The sequence below is a fragment of the Euprymna scolopes genome, chromosome 5 (assembly GCF_053919585.1).
Source record: "Euprymna scolopes isolate OS-2025 chromosome 5, ASM5391958v1, whole genome shotgun sequence".
In the NCBI taxonomy this organism is placed as follows: Eukaryota; Metazoa; Mollusca; class Cephalopoda; order Sepiida; family Sepiolidae; genus Euprymna; species Euprymna scolopes.
Genome location: NC_136486.1, coordinates 139,307,624 through 139,329,455, shown reverse-complemented (window position 1 = coordinate 139,329,455; position 21,832 = coordinate 139,307,624).

The following is a 21,832-nucleotide window of genomic DNA, read 5'->3' as shown; positions in this document are numbered from 1 at the left end:
CTTTTTTTACATTGAAAATGCTTTTCACACTGAAATGTAAGTTAATAAAGAAAGTAATACTTTCTTCTCTCCTCTTGGTCAAAGTATTTAGCAGTAGTTTCTGTAGAATTAAAACAGTAAAGTCCATATTTTTCGAGGAATAAACATAACATTTTTGGAGATAAATAGATAGATAGATTGATAAAGACTGGGAAATGAGTTGAGAAATATTTACCTTACCCTGGAACCCGCTTAGTAGAACTACGGATTTAAACTACTGGTTATGTTGGGTACATGGTTTAATTGGCGAATGCTTGTTGGAAATGGGTGAGGAAATTACTGTTGTTAGTTGTTTCTTTATCATCATACAAGCAGGACACGTTTAATGAAATGAGGAGAATGTATGGTAATGATGTCGCATTACGTAATCTTGTAAAACGCGAGCATTCTGTGGAAACATCTCGTGAACATGAATGTATTTCCTACTGCCATTTACGCGAAATCATTCAATACATTTGATGCTGCCTGTTAGAATTATAGGCTAGCAGCTATTACCCAAATAACTCAAGAGGACAAAATTTGTCAAAGTTCTGTTTACACTTTTAACATTAATAGTTTAGATATGCATAAATATTTACCAGATAGATTCACCGGTAACAAACACATTTGCCAACGCAATAACACGTCACATACTTGAGAATGAATGTGGGTACTTCATGTATATTCCCCTGGACTTTTTATTTGTTTTTTTATCAACGACTAAATAAGTAAAGTATCATTATCACTAACGCAACATCCAAAGTTTCAAAAGTTTCACAATTGACGGGAGTAATCGGTAAAATGCTCGATGTCACTAAAAGTGGGTTTCAAATAAGTTCTGAAAGCCCAAATAACTTCTTATACTTCTAGTATGGTATTACTAATAATTCCGGCGACACTGTTATAAACTGTGAGTAGGCAAATGCGGTACATTGGCGCCTTAAAATCATTCATTTCTGGCAGGTTTGTCTCGTCAACTTTGGATAGTCATCATCATCATCATCATGCAGTCCGTCAGTCTTGACGATGACTAGTTGCGGCCTCAGTGCTTTATCCCTCGGTATTGACGTATCCTCACTCCATCTCCACAGCACTTTCCACCTTGCTCCAAATTTGCTTGAGCAGTTTAAGTGCATTATCTGTTTCGCACCAGATAGACACCCTCTGACCCTCCAATTCTCATATCCAGTGGAGCGAACCCTCGATGACTGGCAGCAGAGGAGGTCGCAGCTTCTTGCCGAAAGTAATCTCAGCGAGGTAAACAGTCACCCTATCACGTCCGCTACAACAACTTTCATTTCCGGATGAGATAGCATAACCTTTTAAGGAAAACTGCAGGCAGCAGTAGGATTTGGAGTCAGATTTCCCATCTCTTAGCCTTTGGCTGTGATAGGGTCCACAAGGCAGAGGTGTTTGATTGGGGGATTGGTTCCCTTAGTCTTCGCCCAACCAAGGTCCTCCAAAAGACAGGGGGAAGGGATTGGTAGCGTGCCAGGGCATATCCACACATCGGTAGACCATAACGTACACCGTCTGGGGTCCTCTACTACTCCGAGATCTCCTACAAGTTTAGCTTAGTGCCGCAAGACACCCAGTTACCGTGTGTGGCCAGTTACCGTGTGTGGCCAACGTGCAGGCGCTGCAGGAGTCTTAATGATGGAGATACTATGTGCTGGTGTTATATAGCGGTTTCAATGTTATTATTATTATTATTATTATTATTATTATTATTATTATTGTTATATTTGTTATTGTTCGTTGTTAGGAAGTCTTATTAAAAGTGAGTCTTAGAGAGTCTTATTAAGAGAGATGTTGCGTTCTGTGTTCGTGTTATGAAGAGATTCATATATATATATAATGTTCACACATAGAAGTGTAGAAGCTCTTTGAGTAAGGAGACAGTGTTGAGACAGTCTTAGTGTTCACATTGTAGATATGAGATGTAGAGACATTGTATATGTGAAGACATTTTAAAACACAGGATATATAAGACATATAATGAAAATTTCACTTTACCTTTTGATCGAATTACAACACAAAGATGACGTTTATAAAACACATGATGGTTTTTTTCTTCTTCGACCGGTCGGTGGTTTTCTTAGTCAGGAATTCAACGTTTTGCATTCTATGGTTCAAAGGTGCCCGTCTCGCTTCCAGACGTTCGACTGTCCATCTGTTGACTCCAGACTGTCGTCTCTCATCCTCAGACTCTCTCTCTCTCTGCTTAACTCTAAAGTTTCTAACTATATCGAGAACTTCCCATTTTCCATGACGTCATACACATGTTAAAACATGTGTCTTCTTTCACGTGTTTTGGAAATGCGTGTCCAAAACTTTTTCCTTTGTTTACAATAGGAATTTTAACCTATATTTCCAGTAACCTATATTTCCAATATGTTAAAAACATGTTTATTAAATTATCCTATATTTGCATTCCTCATTCAATTTCATAACAGAATTGACAAACGCACATTCCTTTTCTTAAAACTATTTAATCTCCAAGCTAAACAATGGTCTGTTTTTACATTCCATTTTCTAATTCTCTCTCGCAATCTATTTCTAAACCTAAATTACGAGGTTCGAATTTCGTCTATTCTATTTCATTTTTACATTTAACTAAATCTCTCTATTTTTATACTTAGATGAAAAGGGGACAGCCCTTATCATGTTACACTGGCAGGGAAGACTTATGCATAGCTGGCTACTTTTCAACACGAGGTTAGCCAGCGGTGTTAGCTGAAAGCGAGAATGCATGCAAGCAGTAACTTTATACTAAATCATACCTAACACACTAGACGCATCACATCTCCCTGCCTGATTATAATCCAAAGCACGGTAGCTCATCTATGAAACGGCAACTCTTGAAAATATCCGCTACCTGCGGGATTATCCAATCAGGGAAAATGCTTAGGGAACAAGAAAACCACCCACAGAAAATCCTAATATGAGTCCCTAAGGCGACCTAACTTTATTTCACAACTCGCAACTCCTTCCATGTAGATAGTACCCAGCTATATCGACTTTGCCATTTCGTTGCATCCTCTATGTTCGTCGGGATGAAAGATTGCTGCACACGCAGCAGTTATCTTCCTTTCTTACTCAGCCTAGGCTATAAACATGTCATGTTACAGTCAGCATTGTCAGCGCGTATGCACCAACCCTCTGCCCCCAGGAATAAGAGAAAGGACAGTTCTACCAAGACACAGAGAAAACTATTACCAGTTCCCCCAAATCTAAACGCCATTACCTCCTAGGTTAGTAAAATGCAGGAGTGGGAGCTTGCAGAAAGGCCTGATCCACCTGCTTCGAAAACTTTGGGAAAGGGAGGTCAACGAGGACGTCCCGAGATTACTTTGCTTTTTGCCATACAAACCTTTGCGTTACGAACACATTATTTTAGTGAAAAGAGGCTCATCAAGTGTCATGCATTCACCCGTGTTACAATCAGTGCTGCCAGCTTGATATAATCATTAACTGAAGATCAGACTTCAGCAGTGTCCTCCCCACCTACAGTTATCATAGCACGGACTGTGACACGGATTTAGCATTTATCGCAAGCAAAGTACACATAATATTAAAGAGATTGCACTAATCTACGATAAAAAGACGGATATGTATCATTAGCTGCGCTAGCAACCCTGAGAAAACAGCACTTCATAAGCAAGCTGGAATACGCGCATCGTGAAGAAACGATGCAGACGGCATCATCGACTCCAAATGACCTCGTCTACCTGAGGCTGTTTACAACACTATCACTGCCTGCAGGAACAAACAGCTGAAGAACGCCAATTGGAGGGAAATAAAGTATGTTACAGGAATAATGAAATGGGGTTCCTTGTGTATGAGGCCATCCCCAGTTTCAATACACTGCACTCTTTTCGAACTGCTTGAAAGGAACGCTACAGAGTTCTAGGCACTGCAACAATTATGATTAGTTGAATATCTGTGAAAGTATACCGTCATCTGATGAAACAGAGGATGCAAAATTCATGTACGAGAGTATCAAGTACCAAACATGCTCAATCACATCTAAGATAGTTTCCCACCAGTTCAGGATGGGCATGATCATCACTGACGCGAAAAAGCTGATGCAGCGTTAGATTGTATAAAAGCTCTGCAGAGTTGTCGACTGCCTAGCCTATGGAAAATCACCTGAAGGTGACGGAATATACCAAGATTTCTTAAATAGCGGGAAAACAGCCCTATTTTACATACTTACCGACTTACTCTGACTTTGCTGGGAACAGGGCTACGTCTGCTGGTCGTTCAAGACGCCGGTATCGTACCTTTATATAAGAAGCAAGGAGACAGCAGCGACTGTAACAACTACCAGAACCCCTTCTTCCTTATGATTTTACGCAAACTGTTCATCTCTGTCGCTCACGCCCGCCTGCAGATTCTCGCATCTTACATCTACTTAGCGTCCCAATGTGGCTTCAAGCTGATCATCAACAGTAGAGATGTTCTTCTCACTAAGCTGAAGTAGAAATGTCACGAGCGGTGCCTGACACTCTACATCCCGCTTGCCGATCCCACAAAGGCTTTTGATTTGGTCAGTCGAGGCAGACGTTTCCAATTGTTGCAGAAAGTAGGCTACTCGCAGTAGTCACCTATCTTTCACAAGAACAGGCAAGGCACACTCTGTTACAACATAGGTACATTCGAAGGTTTTCCGGTCAGCAGTGAGGCTAATCATGTCTGCATCCTTGCGCCTACATTCGCCAGCATCTTCTTTTTATAAACATCAAATATGCACGCAAGTACTGCAGCGAAAGTGTATTCATCCTAACCAGATCTGATAGCTGGTTTCTCACCATGACTCGTTTCTATACGAAGATTACTATCACATATATACTCATCCGTGAGATGCTCTTTACTGATAACATGATTGGACATAGCACACAAAAGACAAACGTAAGCAGAATCTGACGATTGCAAAAGGTTTGGATTGTTTATGGCACAGGGAATAGAGATCCTTGTAGACGCTGCCGTGGACGGGTACAGCCTGGCACTGTCAGGGACTTTACCGATCTTGGGTTTACAATCTTTAATTCAATCTCCATCGGCACAGAGATAAACACCAGGGTAGCAAAGGCAATAGAAGGCATATCCAAACAACACCAGCGACTGTGATACACCTCAAGACAAACTGAGAAGACAAGATTACGTGTCTACCGAGATTGCCTGCTCAGTACCCTACTTAATAGTAGTTAGACAATGTATGCGAGATAACTGAAGAGCTTCGATCTGAGGGGCTTGCGGTCCATCCTGCATATCAAGTGGCATGACGGGTAAGCCAACACTCAGATACATGGACGAGCCAGCATGTGTAGCATGCACGCAATGCTCTATTAAATATGGCTGTGATAGTTGGGACATGTCAGGAAGATAGACACGTAACGCACTTATCTATGACCAGTTGGATAAGGGCAGAAGAACGCAGCACATCCTAAAGTACATTTCTTCGATGTGTTTTCTAACGGTCATAAAGAAGTGCTACATGATCTTCCGCGCTTTGAAAAGTCTGAGTGACAAACCCCTTTTTGGTAACTGGCAGTAAAGCGAAATCAGTTTAATACAGAAACTGGGCGTGAGGAATCAGTTGCAGTGAAGAGGGTCAGGAGGACTTAGCGACACCAGAAGCTCCAGCAACCATCTACATTAATTTGCATCAAATGCGGCAGGGATTGCCACTCCTGAATTAGATTGTGCAGCCGTTCTTCGGAAAATAGACACTCGAGCTACCCATCGTCTTCCGAGACGGACGGTTGTCGACGACAATAATGAAAGAAGCGAATAACATAAACGACAACAAGACAAAATAAAAATAAAGAAAAAGGGCAAACGGATGATGATAACACGATTTAAGTTAGTATACTGAACTACGAATGGTTTGGTTTATAATTATTAATAACGACTACCACCCCGGAGAACATCACAAGGGACTGACTAACTGAGTCAGAACAAGTCGAGATAAAGTACCCCCGTCATTCGCGTTATTAATGCACGATGTTTAATTAAAAAAATATACTATCCGACTGTATATCCGCGGCTATCTTATTCTGTTTATTAACCTATGAACATAACAGAAAGGAATGTCTTCATTAATGGAGAATTATAACTGGATATTTTTATCTCATTAAATCTAACGATTATTGAACTACTTTTGTACTTCATTTCAGAACAGATAAATTAGTGTATCATTTTTAAAAATAGACTTCCCAAATTAAAATAGATCTTATTCATCATTAGCGCCGAAGGTCCTCTGTTCAAATTCACGCGCGAGTAAATACAACGGATATAAAAAAAAAACTAATCTAACCTAATCACGATGGAGACGGCTTTTCTGACCTGTCCCAATTTTTCATAATTACATTAATTTTGGTCATCTTAGCGTTCGTCTGAAAAATATCATTACAAGAATCTTTCCTTTTGCTAATAGCCTGATCGAGGATTATGAACACAGCTGCAGGAAGACTTTTTACGTGGATGAATCCAGGAAAATAATTTTAAAAATACTATTTACTTGGAAATTCAATGAAAAATTATATCAAGATTATTACTATAAGCGAGATAAGACACTGATCGACTTCATATGAAAAATCCTGACAGATATTACTTGAAGTAATACTTTCAAGGTGATTCTAGTCAAAATGGAATATTACTCAAAAAATTATGCTTATAATTTGTACACGTTTATATACAACTTTGTACAGCAGTTTGTTCGTACTTCATGATATAATACGCGCAATTCTTTTACAGATCTTACGAAAATTAGACAACAGATTCGTTAGTAAACTGAGGTTTTCAGTTGCATGATGTTTACGGCTTGTTTTGGCAAGAATCTGTAGCACGCAATTATTTAACTGCTGGAGTTTACTAAAGTAAAACATATTAAATGTCATAAAACAATTTATAAGACGGTTGAGACTTCTAGCAGTCTGTGCGAGTCGGTTATATCTTCCTAACTTAGGGACAAGTAGAAAATTGATCGCAGTAAGTGACTGACGAGATACTGCTACAAAGTGTAATGATAAAGTTGTCTCCCTTAAGTAAACAACACTACAGTATTATTAAAAAAAAATATTGCAAAATATCAATTAAGGTAACTTGATTGTGGTATAGACCTGGCATCTATTTAATTTTGACTCCTTCAGCCTAAATAATCACATCTATACGTGTCCGAAACAGGGAATATGTCTTTTCTACAAGCACCGGCGTGAGCTCGGCTAATACTCGTCATATGTCAGCGATCAGGCATATTTTAGTGTTTTGGGAGGTCATATTGGTGATGTTCACAACGTATGACAAAACGAAATAGTCTAGAGGGGTTGGGTTGGGGGAAGAGGGGAAGTCAGAGAAAGAAACAAATTCGTAGCCACCATTCTGAATCCAATCCTGGGTCTCTTTGGATTTGTGAACCATTGTCGAGTCCTGCTACCACACCACTTTTCAGTATATCCAGATAAACTTTGGTGTTGATTTTCAAGCAGATTTTAAGATTTGAGGTGTTATGATGTGGGCCTCACTTGAAACTATACCAAATACGATAACTATGGTCGGAAACTTCGTTGAGCTGTGCTCTCAAGCGTGAAACCGTCCGGATTTCCACATTGACGGTGCTGGCAATAGTAATGTTGGCATAACTGGGATCGGCAGAGAGCATGAGTTGTATAGCGACGCAGCTCTGATGTCGCTCGTTGAATATTGTATCACTTTCAGACATGAGAGAAGGTTTCTATCGTTCTTGCGATTTGTACAAAACTCTCCAAAGTAGTAGATGGTCTGCAATAAAAAAGGAGAACGAGTTTTCATCAAACGGAACTGGAAACATGTCTTTTCTGGGCAAACATGTTATTGTTCAAATCTGTGCTAGAGTAATTCTACAGGAAAGAAAAATGTATACCTTCGTCAGGTTGCAACCAAAACGTTACACCGACAGCCTTATTTCACTGTATGCCATAGATAAGCTAAGCTAGTATCCTTTGAATATTTCAATAATTTAGTTCAACTATTTATGCATAATAGTGATTATAATCGATATATTCAACAATGTTTCGCGTCTTAGTATATATTTTAGATTGATAAATATTTACATACTGACAGCTATGATATCAATTATATTTAATGTAGAGAAATATGGAGAAATCAAGCAGTAGTTTATGATAATTCAATAATTAATTGGTGTGGATCCCATCATATTTATTCAGATATCGCATGTTTACAAAGGAATTTATATGAACAATTTGTAATTTCTCAAGAATATTAATACAATTAGATGTGTAAACTACCATTGCCAATCTTGTTACAACAGTATGAAGTAGGTGAAGTTGACATTAAAATATACGGTTATAGGACAGAGCAAAAATATTAGGACATTATAAGCAAGACGAATGACTCTCACGCACTTTTAACTTTAAATCAACGAAGATTTATCAACGACTCTCGGAGATATTTTCCGTCGTTCAAGTTTGAATTAGAATACACAGAATTTCAACAGGTCTAATAAACTTCATCGTCAGAGAAATAACAGAAATGTACTATTTTCGAAGCAAACCTGCCTACTCTACTCGGAGACCCATGCAGGCGTTATTTATTATTTGAATAAGACTGTTCCTAATTTACTCTTATTTCTTCGAAGATCGATATAAATATTGGAGGCATTCTGATAATAAATGTATTTGAACACACAGACAACAGATGATGTGCATTTTTATGATATTTTTTTTTAAAAATCGACCCAGCCGTTTAGGTGTTCAAATTAAACGAACTCCGAATCACACAAAGAGGCACACTAATATGCATAGTAATATACAAAGTGCATTATATATATATATATATATATATATATACATATACATATATATATATATATATATATATATATATATATATATATATATATATATATACACTCCTATAAATTCGTTTTTTTTTCTTTTTTGTGTATTGATATTCATATTACAACCCCTCTTTTCTCAGTATTTAAAAGGAAAATACAATTTTTCTCATATATTGGTTGTGGAATTGCATTCACTAAAACACGATCTAGCTAATTTTCATACTCTTTTAAACATTCATTTTAATTAATTCCCTATTAGTAGCTACGATTTTTAATGAGATAATCATCTTAAGTAAACAATTACCTTTAATTATATTCATGCGGATATTCTACATGATTTATACTTGCATAATATTTGCGAAAAATGTTTATAATAAAAACAAAATTGTTTTAATATATATTTATGTATACCTATATATTTTTAAACAAACCTCTCTGTTTCTCTCTCTCTCTCTCTCTATATATATATATATATATATATATAAATATATATATATATATATATATAAGTGAGCGTGTGTGTGTGTCTGTGTACACTTTCCATCGCAATAACTCTGATAATTTTAAGTCTACACACTCGAAATATGATATATAGGGTACTGAGAATTGGATAAATCTATGTGATCGGTTTTCGGCCAGAAATTTGGCTGTTAAGGGGACAAAATTTTACGATTTGAACTTTGAGAACTCTACCAAACTCCTCCGACAATATTGGGATTAAACACTTAAAATTTTAGATATAGGTTCCTTGGACATGGATCTAACTTAATAACTCGATTTGATCCCAAAACAATAAATGTTAAAGTGTAACAATAGGGGTCAAATTAAAAAAAAAAATTGCCCGTTTATTTTTTACAGTATATACCTCTAAACACCCGTGCCACGTCGGTCACCCATACTAGTATATCTATGAAAGTGAACGTGACTGTTTATCTGTCTTTCTGTGTGTTTACATTTCCATACACAATATATCTGTCAATTGTAAGTCTACAGACTCGAAATTTTATATACTGGGTACTGAGAATTGACAAACTCGATGTGATAAGTGGTCGTCCACAAATTTTGCTAGTAACGGGTCAAAGATCAACGAGTGTACTTTTGAGAACTCTACCAAACTCCTCCGACAATTTTGGGTCTAAACACTTTAAATTTTAGATATAGGTTCCTTGGATATGGATCTAACTTAATAACTTGATTTGAGCCCAGAACAATAAATGTTAAGCGGTCATAATAGGGGTAAAAGTAAAAAAAAAATTGACCTCTGCTGTCTCTAAAAAATTCCTCAGACAATTTCTGGTCTAAACATTTGAAATTTTACATAAAGGGTATTTAGAGATTGGACAAGCTTTTTCATCGGTTTGGGTCGTAAAATATTAGTTATCAATATATAAATGTATGTGTGTATGTAAGTCTGCCTAAAACTTTCGACAGAGTCGACGGATTTTACCAAGATCAGTATCGTTATAAAGGTCCACCTTTCATACAACAAATATCGAGAAATTGGTTTAAAAGATTAATATCTTCACCTTAAACTGACCACTTTTCTACAGGGGGTCGCTTTTTTCGCCGATATTTTTTAAGTTATCCTCTCATTTCGATTGTCTAATCTTAATCTTAAAAGAAATTTCACTTCCGGTTTAGCGGTGGTCGTAACAGCATAGGCGTAAGGTTTTTTCCCCCCGTTCTTTTCATCCTTCGCGGTAGGGGTTCGAGCCTTCCTTCCTACTTCAACTACTTTTGGGCTCAACGTACACATCCAAACACCCGGCCAACCTCGAACTGAATTGCTAATATATCTATAAAAGTGAACTTGCCTGTGTGTATGTGTGGGTGTTTCTGTGTACGTTTTCCTTCGACATAACTCTGGTAATTTTCAGTCTACAGACTCGCAATTTGATATACAGGATACTGAGATTTGGGAAAATGGATGTGATCGGTTTTCGGCCAGAAATTTGGCTGGTAAGGGGTCAAAGTTCTACGATTGGACCTTTGAGAACTCAACCAAACTCCCCCAACGATTTAGGGTATACACACATGAAATTTTAGATATATGTTCCTTGGACATGGATCTAACTTAATAACTCGACTTGAACCCAAAAACATACATGTTAAAGAATCATAATAGGGTCAAAATTAAAAAAAAATAACCTTTTTTTTGGTTTTTGCTCAGAATACACCTCTAAACACCCGGGCAACGCAGGCCACCCATGCTAGTATATATATAAAAGTGAAAGTGTCTGTCTGTCTGTGTGTGTGTCTGACTATCTGTGTGCCTGTGTACATTTTCCTTTGCAATAACTCTGTCAATTTACAGTCTACACACTCGAAATTTGAAATACAGGGTACTGACATTTACGAAAATCTATGTGATCGGTTTTCGGCCAAAAATTTGGCTGGTAAGGGGTCAGACATCAAGGATTTGACCTTTCAGAACTACAAAACTCGGCGGATAATTTTCGGTCTAAACACTTGAAATTTTGGATATACTTTTCTCGGGCATGTATCTAACTAACTGGATTTGAGCCCAAAACAATAAATTTTAAGGGCCCATAATAGTGGTAAAAGTTAAAAATATTGCCCATTTTTTTTTTAGCTCAGCATACACCTCCAAACACCCATGCCACGCTGGGTACCCATGATAATATATCTATAAAAGTGAACGTGGTTGTGTGTCTGTCTGCCTTTTTGTTGTCTGTCTGTGTGTCTGTGTACATTTCCCTACGCAATAATTTTTCGTCTACAGACTCGAAATTTGATATCCATGGTACTGAGCTTTCGGAAAATCTATGTGATCGGTTTTGGGCCAGAAATTTGGCTGTTAAGAGATAAAAGTTCAACGCTTTGACCTTTGAGAACTCTCCCAAACTCCGACAATTTGCTCAGCATAGACCTCCAAACACCCGGGCAAGACCCGCCACACATGATAGTCTTTATATCTATAAAAGTGAACGTGTCTGTGTGTGTCTGTCTATTTTTGCGTCTGTCTCTGTACATTCCCCTACGCAATAACTCTGTTATTTTTTTATTCTACAGACTCGAAATCTTATATACAGGGTACTGAGATTTGGGAAAAACTATATTATTAGGTTTCAGCCAGGAATTTAGCTGCTAAGGGGTCAATGTTTTACGATTTGAGCTTTGAGAACGCTACCAAACTCCTCTGACAATTTTAGGTCTAAACACTTGAAATTTTAGATATAGGTTTCTTGGACATCGATCCAACCTAATAACTCGACTTGATCCCAAAATAATTAATGTTAAGGGGTCAAAATAGGGGTAAGAGCTAGTATATATATATATATATATATATATATATATATATATATATATATATATATATAAGTGCATTTTTACCTAAATACGTGTTGGGAATAATTTTCCCTTTGACCAATTTGGTACCCCCCTAAATCGGGTGCGGTATATATATTATTTTTAAAATATAATTCTCCACTGACACGTTGTTCGTCGTCCACGGCTCATCGTTGTGGTAGATAGATAGATAGATAGATAGATAGATCAATAGATATATACGTACAGATCATATACAATACATAAAATCATAGTTAAAACACATTTCAACACAATTGCTAAAAGCGGTTATATGTTTATGCATGCGTTAGATGTTTATGTATGTTATTAATGGCTTACGTTTTTAAATTTTCTATTGTACATTGTAGTATATACACCTCGACCCCTCCATATATATATATATATATAATTATTTGTTACGATAATAATTAAATACCTAAAGGCACCAGTGTTTCATCCTTTTGGGAATCTTCAGTGGAGGGTGTCACGATTAACACCAGTCGAACGACTCGAACTCGGCAACACTAGCCATCTATGGCTCGATTACAGAAGATCGTATTTATTCGGCTACCATTAACCGCGTGAAATAACGTTGAATTTAAACATTTTAATTTTAAATGTTCTTTACGTCAGTCAGACGGTGATCTAATCGTTATACGATGATTTATGCATAAGAGCCCAACTGACAGACATAAGTCAACTGAAAGTGCTTAACGATAAGAAACGAGTTTCTTAAAGGGGCTGTCATAATTATTTTTTTTTACTATAATAATAAAATACCTACATATACTAGTGTTTCATCCTCTTGAGAATCTTCAGTGCAGGGTGTAACGATTAACACCAGTTGAACGATTCGAACTCGGCACCATGAAACGTCACTGGTTCGATTAGCGAAGACCGTATCCATTCGGCTGCCATTAACCGCGTGAAATAACGTTGAATTTACGCATTTTAATTTTAAATGATCTTCACGTCAGTCAGACAGTGATCTAATCGTTATACGATGATCTATGCAAAAAAGCAAGAGTTGTATGTGCTATGTATTTTATTTTGTCTTGTAATCATACTTTTCTCTTTGTCGGACCATTTTCCGAATGTTTTTTTTTTTTTTTTTTAGTGAAAAAAGAAATGCGGTGTACGTCTTTAAATGTCCTATACGGAATATGTCTCCAAAAATACTTCGTACATTGCCATGACTCGAACCAGCATCTCCCGTCATATAACATGTCACCTGTCTTCCCCGAATAGTTCAATCTATAAGCAGCTCATAACACACCACATCCCTAAAACTGAATTTAGAGACATATTAATAAAAAAAAAAAAACACGGCCGTTTTAACTATCTCATATTGTGAGGTGCGCCTCCCAATCTTAAGGCATTGTTATTCACATTAATAAACTAACGATTAACCAGACTCCAAATGAAACGGAGGACAGGCTCAAGTGCGCTTGAGTATTTTAGTAATTTTAAGCGATTTTAATCGTCTTTTAATCGTTTTACATTTCATCTCACTGTTTCAATTTCATTTTTTATTTTTTACGACTCGCCTGAGTATGACAAATGGAGGTCGAAAACAGTCGCGAGTATGGGAAATTTCTTTCTCCACTCGAAAAAAAACGCGCGGAAAATGGTCCGACAAAGAGAAAAGGAGGATTACAAGAAAAACAAGCAATAGTTGTCTGTGCTATTTAATGAAACGTGCATAAAAGAAAAAATGCTGCCTAAATATTCTAATATATATATATATAAATATATATATTAGTATATATATATATGTGTGTGTGTATATACATATGTATATATATATATATGGTGTCCGAAAAAGATGGATCCACACACATATGTGTGCGTGTGTGTATATATGAATACAGATAATTATGTATTCATTTATATATATATATATATATTCAGATAATTATGTATTCATTTATATATATACATATATATATACATATATATATATATATATATATAAATATATATATATATATATATATATATATATATATATATATATATATATACAGAAACAGAAAGAAAGAGAGAATCAGGTATTTCCATACCTACAGACAATATTGTTTTAAATATTTTCGCAATCGTGATAATTCCTGTCTATCGTGTCATTATTTCGCTAGAACATTTAATCCAGTCCAGAAGTTATTATGAGTGTATATAAACTTTATTCTATACATATGAATTGTAAATTCTGCCTTACATATTAAGCTGTCAAAGCGCATTCTAAGGATCAGAAATCAGAATTTGGCATGTCGATTTTTTTTTCTTTTTACACAGTGATAACCACGTATCAAGGCCCGGAAGTCACTCAGGGATAAGGGTTATTGCAAGTACATTACGTTAGTGTGGAGATTTGATGAAGTGTTTACTTAAGGGGGCGGTTCATTAGGAATTTGTTAACATTGGACTTGAAGACATTCAAGTTGTAGTCTGGTGGGAAGCAGGCAGACGGAACAGAGTTCCACAGGTGTGCAGTTCTAAGAAAGAAGCTTTGTTCATGGAATCCGCGTTTTGATTTAGGCACATATATAGAATGGGGGAAATTTTTCACGTTTATATTTTGTTAATTTTTCAAACTAGGTTATAATTTTATGATATTAAAAGCGTTATAAATATTCATAACAAATTTATACATGCACACAGTAGTTGGTTTTGTTTCCGCGCCAGCTGTTTAGGAAGTAATACTTACTACCGGCTGGGAGATTAGAATTCAATTACAAATCAACTTTTTCCCCCGTCGACTAAAAGAAAAAAGTTTCTGATATAGCGATCGCTGAGACATAGGAAAATCATTTCAATTTCTATGATGAAAAAAAAAATGTTTCGCACTAAAATGTATTTTGAACAATTTGTACACGTAGTAAATAAAAGTTAGCTTACTCCTGAATGTAACAATTACATCAATCATATTCACAGATCTGACAATACTTAATTTATTGAATTTTACTATTTGTTTCCTTCTCAAATATTCTATTTATTTGATAAATTTCTGGATATAATATTATTATTGAGTAATGCATTTTAGCGATAAAAACTATGAGCGTCTTATACTTTAAATAAAATCAATAATTTATTAGTGAGACAGCCATATATGTGAACAGGAATAATAACGTAACATATCAAAGTCGGACCAAACTTTGGTGGTTGATATTTCATATAGCCTATTGTTTACTTCAATCGTCATTTATTATTCTACACTTTTTATTTATGAGCTGAACATATGTGCAACATGTGTGTTCATGTTCATAAAACTTACATAAAGAACCAAGGCAAAGAAGAATTGATATGCCACCCACGTAGAAATTGCTTAAATTACATACATACCTGATGTGTATGTATATATATATATATATATATGTGTGTGTGTGTGTGTGTGTGTGTGTGTGTGTGTGTGTGTGTGTGTCTTTGTGTGGGTTTGTGTTTGTGTTTACATATATGTAAATATATATATGTGTTTGCGCGTGTTTGCATATATAAATAGATATATACATATATATATATATACATATACATATATATATATATGTAGATATATAAACAGAAATATAGCAGAAGGCTTTCAACATGCGGCAAATCGAGGATCATGTTATATGACGTATGAACAAAATAGATAAGCCCAAAAATATTATGTAGTCTATATTAATATCCGTATATTTATTCACTCCTCAACAAGCGTTCATAAATAAAAATGAGTAATTATCGAATTGATTTTTTAAATCCATATATCTATAAAAGTGTGTCTGTGTGTATGTCGGCCTGTGTGTCATTGTACATTTCCCTACGCAATAACTTTGTGACTTTTTAGTTTACAGGCTCGAAATTAGATATACAGCGTACTGAGATTATGAAAAATCTATGTGATCGGTTTTCAAGACGAAATTTGGATGTTAAAGGGTCAAAGATCAACGATTTGACCTCTGAGAACTCGACATTACTCCTCCGACAATTTTGTGTCAAAACACTTGAAATTTTGGATATAGGTTTCTTGGGCATGGATCTAACTTAATAACTTGATTTGAGTCTAAAACATTAAACGTTAACGGGTTATAACAAGAATACAAATTTTAAAAATTGACCCTTTTTTTGCGCAGCATACACGTCCAAACACCCGGGAAACGCCGGGCACCCATGCTAGTATCCAAGATTGTTGAAGTCTTCAATATACCGAAAATATCATATGTTTTAAGAAAGAATAAAAAAAAATATATATATACCAATATGGGAAATACCGTAAAAATAAAGCTGGAAATGGATTACTTGGGCTGTCAAAGAGAGAATAGAATTAATTTTTAACCATGAATTACACTATATATATATATATATATATATATATATATATATATATATATATATATACATATATATATATATATATATATACTAGCATTTCAACCCGGCGTTGCCCGGCCGTTTTGAGGTGTATGCTGAGTACAAAAAGTAAACAAAAAAAAACGGACAATTTTTTTTTTAATTTGACCCTAATTATGTCCCCTTACCATTCATTGTCTTGGGTTCAACTCAAGTTATTAATTAAGCTCGATGTCCAAGGAAACTATATCTAAAATTTAAAGTGTTTAGACCTGAAATTAGCGGAGGAGTTGGGTAGAGTTCTCAAAGGTCAACTCGTTGATCTTTGACCACTGAACAGCAAAAAGTCTGGTCGAAAACCGATCACATAGATTTACCCAAATCTCCGTACACTGTATATCAAATTTCGAGTCTGTAGACTAAAAATTAACAGAGTTATTGCGTAGATAAATGCACACAGATAGACACAGGGACAGACAGACACACAGACATGTTCACTCTTATATATATATATATATATATATATATATATATATATATATATATATATATATATACTAGCATTTAAGCCGGCGTTGCCCAGGTTTTTGGAGGTGTATGCTCAGCAAAAACCAAAAAAAGGTTAATTTGTTTAACTTTGACACCTATTATGACTCCCTTAAAATTCAGTGTTTCGGGGTCAAATCAAGTTATTAAGTTAGATCGATGTCCAAGGAACCTATATCTAAAATTTAAAGTGTTTAGACCCACAATTGTTTTAGGTTTTTGGTAGAGTTCTCAAAGGTCAAATCGTCGAACTTTGACTCCTTAACAGCAAAATGTCTGGCCGAAATTCGATCACATAGATTTTCTCAAAGTTCAGTACCCTGGATATCAAATTTCGCGTCTTTAGACTTCAAATTGACAGAGTTATCGGTTAGGGATTATACACTGGCAGACAGACACGTTCATATTCATATATGCATATATATATAAAAAAATATATATATATATATATATAAAGTGTAGTATTTCTTTTAATTCTGTTTTGTGGTTGTCGTGTGCTATGAGGTACTAATAAATGGATCTATTCGGGCAGATAGGTAGCATGCATGTCGACAAGAGATGCTGGGTCGATTCATTCCAATGTACATGTTTTTTGGGGGGGACACATGGGGGCTTTTCAGACGTACACATCATTTCTAGTTTTGAACATCCTGTCGTCGGATGTATGCCAATTTTCCATATAATTTATATATAATATATATAATTATTCACCTATATATATATATATATATATATATATATATATATGTATATATATATATATATATATATATATATATATATATATATATATATATGTAGGTAATAAATTTATAGGTGTAAAATTTAGTGTCTATATCGAGGAGCAAAACTGACCAGAGAGCTGAAAGGAGTATGGAAGATGAATAAAGTAAAGATAGCACAATTAAGAGTAAGAGCGCTCAAAACAATCAAGAAAATATTCTTTAAAAAATTAAGAGGGATTAGAATAAGATTAATGACAAAGCCGATACAGCCGTATCAAACATGGTAATGGCTTAAATACGAAAGAGAACTCTCAAATGTTGGGACAAATGCAGACAGACCGCGCATATAGAATATGAAGCAGAGATACAATAAAAGTAGACCACCTCAAGGCATCAGAAAACAAAACATATGCACTAGCCTTCGACTGGTATCACAACAGATAAGCACGAAGTTAAAAGGAAGTTAGAACCACTGTAATAATGTAACATGCATCCGCATCCGAGATTGAACTCACTACACGAGTTTGTTGTGTAATTCAAATCTTTCCGGAGCTGCATAATTGATACATCGCTAGGGTTTTCGAGGGTATTTTTAATCGTGACACCATCACAATATAGGTTTCCTACCACGGCTTAACATCTAACAGACCCATCTACCACCGAAAGAATCATAGACCGGGAAAGTTTCCCAACCTGGTATTTTAACTGGAGATACATACAGGGCTTCGCCTTACAAAATGGTCACCATCTAGTACTGGCCGGGCTGGACTGGCATGTCAATGTGATTGTCCCATGTTAGCCTCACGTGATTAAGCAATGACCAGAAAATATTTCATATGTAAAGCTTCTAGTGAGTACAAATAATAATCAGGTCTTTCACATTTAATACATGAGTATATGCATAATATATATATATATATATATATATATACATATATATATATATATATATATATATATATATATATATATATATATATGAAATAAAAATTACAATTAAATTTACCAAAATGATCCAAGATTGTACGGCAGCCGTGTTAAAAGAATATTTTATTTTTATTTTATTGTTATTTGAATTTTACCCCTTTTCCTTGTGCATATTTGTGAATTATTCCACGGATTTCGGCCTTTTGGAAACCATCCCCCAATTACTGGATTTCCATGGATTTTACTTGTGCGAATGGAAAATTAAATTAACTCTCTTGGACTTATATTTTGGATTTTACCGACATTGGATGCCTAACCTTTCATCTGACTATCCATTCACGTGAAATCACCTTTTCTTCGCCATATTCCCTCTGCTTCACTTTTTGTTATCAAGTAAGATCTTTGACTTACTTTCAGTTACATCAAATACTTTTTGTATGCAAAATCCGATCCCGCATTTTGCTAATTCCTACCCTCTGATGAGAAGGAAAGTATTTCTTCGAAACTCCGCGGATTAAGGACTATCCACTTATTAAGTGTTTCCTTTTCAGATTAAATATGTTTTAACACGTTTTCAAAGTGTTTTTTACCATGTTTAGTTAACTGTTTGCTCTTATATATATATATATATATATATATACATATATATATACATATATATATATAGTTAGAAACAGAGAAAGAGAGAGAGAGAAAGAAATAAAGTGAAAGACTGTGTGTGTTTAAACGAAATAGATAATTTCATATATAGAGTGCATGTGTATATTACTCCGTCTGTAATCTATGTATGTGCGTATATACATAATAAGACTATTAAATAATTTCAGAAATAATCCTAAAAAATACACATTAGGAAAGCGGAATAGCGTTATCGGCGATATTTTTCCTAATTAGACTTAGGACTTCAATTGAAATGATATTTGCTAAATAATTCATGAAATCTACTGTGTGCATTCGTCCTATTTGTTTCCTTTTTTTTCGGGTAACTTCAGGTGCTGTGTTTCGTCAAGTAAATGCAATCAATTTCGCATCCTCACTTTATCTGGCTAATTATATCGATCTCATAAACTGGACGAACTCTTCTGATCAGGATGGCGACATTGCTAACTCATTTCAAAAGGACAGAAAGTGGAAGGAAAGAAATCAACAACTTGAGGTTGAGAAACCAAAGAAATATGGCTGCTATATTGTTGGCATCGTGTCAATGTGGATTCGTAAAAAAAAGGTTCACGAAGCAATAAAACGAAGAGAACAGAAACAACGTACCATGCAGAATTCAAATTAAAGAGATATCTTCATTACCAGGCAACCCCCACGTGCATCGAGTGCACATATTGCACATTTAAACACACATCCAATCAAACACACAAGCACCACGTCTCTCTCTCTATCTCTTTCTCTCTCTCTCTCTACATATATATATATATATATATGCATATATATATATGTGTGTGTATATATATATTAAACATTTGAATATTTCATCATTACATGCATATATATATATATATATATGTATATATATATATATATATATATAGCTTAATGTAAAAGGAAAAGAGAAAAACCAATTCCACAAAAGGAGACTTATCCGTATAATGCCAGGCTCAACAATGTTGTCCTAATATATATATATATATATATATATATATATATATATATATATATATATATATATATTTCTCTTTCTCTTTTTATGCATATGTATATATACTTGATAAAACAACGGGAAAATATACTCATGTAAGCCTATCAAGATAAAAAAAGTATAGTATTTTTACAGGGATTAGTAGAGCAATTAGTACGGAATAATTTCATTAATTTAACTTCAATAATACTTACAATGGCACAGAGTAGTTTAAACTTACATTTAGTTCACTTAATTTTTCTTTAAATACATGTTACTACCAGATAAGACTCTGAAATCATGGCTTGCTGAACAAAATTAACCAAACATTAATGTTATGGTATTTTTCTATGCTTCGCCAAACGTAATCAATTCTTAAAAGTAAAACACAATAGTTTTCCTTTACACCAAGCAAAATTAATAAATAATATAAGATTTAAAGAAATTCAAAAAGTGAACAATTCTGTATGAATAAAGAGACTAAAAAATTGACATGGTGTGTTCTTTCGGCTCTATTATAACGTTTTCCTTATATTGTCTTTTAAACTTCACATTCAGTTTCTAACAAAGTGGAGATTTGCCGTCTTGCGATACCGACTCTATTATGTCTAACACTTATCGTTGGCAATTTTGTAACCTTGACGTAGTAGTGTATAGGTCCCCAGTAAACCTGGCTTTATTTCTTGTCTCGAAAAATTTCCATAAAAATTTGCGCTGTTACGGCACTGATGTAATCACATTTTATAACAACTAAATTACACGCAGATTAGTATGTGCATCGCTAAAATATCTCGCATTATGTTTATTCCTGATTTTTTTTCTCTGACCCTAACGTAAACACAGGTCTGTCCTTTCCTTATTAACGGACACCCACACACACTATGTATAAGAGCATTTCTACCATTACAGCTTATTTCTCACTTTAGTATAAGACGAAACGTTAGGATAACATTAAAACTAAGCAGCTATGCACATACTCAAATATACGTATTAGTGATTATCAATTAGTGTCTTCTTGTTTGTAGAATTTACAAACATTAATTTCTTTTTAAAACAATAACATCCGACACCAATAATAATGTAAGATGCCATTTCCATGCTCTTTAGAAATATTTTTTTCTGGCATTTCTGCTGGTCATCCGGATACTTTTATTGGATTCTCGTTTCAGAATGTAGAGAAGCATTCCGCCTACCCGTTTGATCACGAGTTGTATTGTGGAGTCGTGTCATGTTTAATTTAGAAATTCGAAAGTACTCTTTAAAGTTTTAGGACATAAGTAAAGTCACCTTATATCTTACTAATAGACAACTCCAAATCAGGCAAATAAGTCATAGACGAAAACTAAGTACTCATAACGCGTTATTCTTGTACCTGCTGCCTTATGTCCATTTTGTGTAGTTGTCCATCAAAATTAGGTGATATTAATCCCCAAATAGTCATGCAAAATTGTATTATATTCTTGACCAGGATTGGTCTGTCTTGAGCCATGATTTAAATGTGATTTAGCGTCAAAG